The following is a 3,520-nucleotide window of genomic DNA, read 5'->3' on the forward strand; positions in this document are numbered from 1 at the left end:
AGCTGGCAAGCCCACTGTCCCTTTGTCTGGCCTCCCAGAGCAGGGGAGAAGTGGCCCCAGGGGGTACGTGGATGGATGGATAACGGGCTTCTAGGCACCCTGAGCCAGAGTGGAGAGGCATTGTTTTTTCACCCTCTGGGCCTGCCCCTTGGCAGCTGCCAACCTGTTCAACACCTGCAATGCACCAGCCTCAGCCACAATGGCCCAAGGTCAAGGAGGATGGAAGTTGCAATCTAAAACATCCTGGGGAAAGCTGATTTATGCAAATTTCGGTTTCGTGTGTGCCTGTTTCCTTAAAGTACCCAGCAACATTCCATATATATTAGCATATGAACATGTGTTTGTATTAACTTTTTTGGCTTTATGTTTTCCAGACAATATCTGCCACACTTTCATGCATCCTCTCCAGTTTCTCAACATCCTTTTCAAAATGGAAACGTCAGAACTGGATACAGGATCTCAGCAGTTCATCCTGCAAATTCCCCAGCTTGATGTGAGCAATTTCCTTGGCTTGGAAAACCCCTTTTTGTTGTGAAGATTGACACTTGCATTCCTATCCTTCATCTCTGAAAGAGAAGAAGAGAGGCATTCAAGACTAGGCATATTCCACAATTACAAAATCAGTGGCTTGTCTCCAATTTACCTCTACTAAGAGTAGACCCATTAAAGTTAATGAACCTAAATCAGCCATGTCTATTAATTGAAATGGGTCTTCTCTGAGTATGACTAGCACTAAATATAACTCAGTATGGTTTTTTATCAGTATTTCTTACATTTTTATTTGAAAAAACAACAGGTTTCTCGTCCTTCAGGTTGCAGGATCTAAACAGCAACAGGTTGCAAATTTCAGCTTTTGAAGAATTTCAGATTGCCCCAGTGCAAATTGTAGTGGTCACACTACATGTGGGTCACACACAGCCTCTTCTGCCTTATTTTTTTGAGCTACAAGCCCTTGCCATCAGCCTTTGTCCCAAAATTCTTAGCGGTGCAGGAGGACAAATGTGCGGAAGGGGTGCATGAGGGTGTGTAAAAGATCAATTGCACGAGCAGCCCTTACACACTTACTAACACTGTTTGAACTTTTCTCTTTGGCCAACCATGAGAGGAGAGGAGAAAGTAAAGCAGGTGCAGCCCAGTTAGCTTCTCTTAGGAAACACCCATGCCCCATATCAAGTTTGGTTTTTTGCTCCAGGCGAAAAAAGTCAACAACAGCCCAGGCCAAGGGGATGGGGGTTGCAACTAGGGCAGAGTTGGGCCAAGTCTAAGATCAAGAAAGGCAATTATCATACTAGAGGCTTGATAGGTGGTTTCAAATTGATCAGGGTGTCCCTAACTGGTCTGTCTCACTTGCTCCTTTTCCTTCGCTCTTCTCAACCTGGGAGGGAAGCTGCAGCTGTCAAGATCAGTGTTGCCCCCCTTCCGACCTTGCTTCCTTCCTGTGCTCCCCCCCCGTCCTACCAGACAGCTTGCCGACAGCTTGGTGCGCACAGCGGTGGAGTGCAGAAGTGGGAGGGAGAAGGAAGCGGAAGCAACGTTGTTGCAGAGTGCGCATGGCGATCCATCCACTGGGAATCACGGTCACTTCTCTTTTCACTCCACTTCTCTGTTTTCTTCTCTGTAAAAAGATAACTGCTCTGTTATCTTTTTCTTGTCTGTTTTCTGTTTTCAGTCACTTCTCTGTTTTCTTCATTTCTCACTTCCCTCTGTGGCCCCCTAGTCTCATGCCATGCACCCCCATTTATGTGATTTCCACCTGTGGCCCCCTTGGAGTATCCTGGAGGTCCCCAGAAGGCCATCTGGCCCCTAGCTGAGAAACACTAATCTAGTTCAGGGCCATGGAATTTTTGCCCCTCTTATGACTTCCATCATCCTTGACCATTGTCCAGGAGTTGATGCAATAGGCTCAGGCAGAGAAAAACTGCTATTTAATTTACTCCATCCATTCACCCAGGCTCTATATGCACTATGCCTTTAAAGCACATTTCCCCCCTCAAAGAATTCTGGGCAACATAGTTTGTTATAGGCTGCTGGAAATTGTAACTCCATGAGGGCTAAACCGCAATTCTTTGAGGGAAAGCATGCCATTTCGAATGTGCTTTAAAGGCATGGTTTGTACACAGCCACAGTAATTGATTATAAAAATAAACACATGTCTCCAAGATAGACATTGTGCATTTTTCCAGAAGGATATCTGAGGCTGTAATCCTATACCTACTTTACTGAGTAAGCCCACTGAACTTAGCAGTTGCCTCTGAGTAGACATGCAGAGGATAGTACTGTGAAGATTCCTCAGGACATGAGTATTCTGTTATATAGTTCTAATATCATACATTGTTTCCTGACATTGTGGGTTTGTTATACCTCCACTTGAAATTATGCCTGCTACCTATTATAGACTTCTAGGATCAATGTGATCATGACATTGATCTTTTAAGAAGCATTGGCAGAAGAGAAAGAAACATATCCAGAAAGAAGAGAAAAGGGGGGGTTTGGATGATCTGATTCAGCAGAAAGAGAATTGAGCACCTCTGCATAAAAAGCTGTTGAGAGATTAAAAACTGCCTGAAGAAAACAACAAACCAAAGTAGGATTCAGTTGCAGCAAGGAGTTATCTCCTAACTTTTTGAAACTTGACAATTGAGGTTTTTTTCTTTTTCACTGAACAGAAACAGATCTAGGCTAGGGGCTCTCACACTTTCTTCTTTGGGGAAGTATAGTGTTCTGATCAACGGAAGTAATAGTACCACTCTATTCTGCCTTTGTTAGACCACACCTGCAATACGATGTCCATTTCTGGGCACCACAATTTAAGAAGGATGTTGACAAGCTGGAACATGTGCAGAGAAGGGAGACCAAGATGATAAAGGGTCTGGAAACCAAGCCTTATGAAGAATGGTTGAGGGAGTTGGGTATGTTTAGCCTGGAGAAGAGGAGACTGAGGGGAGATGTGATAGCCACCTTCAAATATCTAAAGGGCTATTGCATGGAAGATGGAACAAGTGTATTTTCTCCTGCTCTGGAGGCTAGGACCTGAACCAATTCAAGCTACAAGAAAGAAGATTCCAACAAAACATCAGGAAGAACTTTATGACAGTAAGTGGTGTTTGACAGTGGAACAGACTCCCATCAGAGGTGGTGGAGTCTCCTTCCTTGGAGGTTTTAAAGCAGATGTTTGCTGGCCACCTGTCATGGATGCTTTCGTTGGGATTCCTGCATTGCAGGGGGTTGCACTAGATGACACACAGGGTCCCTTCCAACCCTACAATTCTATGATTCCAGATTCTATGATCCTTGCCACCAGACCCAGCTTCTCACGCAGGACACCTCCATAGATTGCCCTGCCCTGCCCTGCTCAGAAGTGTCCAATGAGTTCATTCTACACAGCTGAATTACATTACCCACATCCTGTTCATTCACAGAATTTCACAGCCTGCTTTTCTCTAGAAGTGATGTCAGACTAGGGGTGTGATCAGCAGTAAACAGGTGAGATATAAGGACCCGGGGAAAGCAGTAGGTAGAG

The sequence above is a fragment of the Podarcis melisellensis genome (assembly GCF_964234715.1).
Source record: "Podarcis melisellensis genome assembly, chromosome: 1".
Classification (NCBI taxonomy): Eukaryota; Metazoa; Chordata; class Lepidosauria; order Squamata; family Lacertidae; genus Podarcis; species Podarcis melisellensis.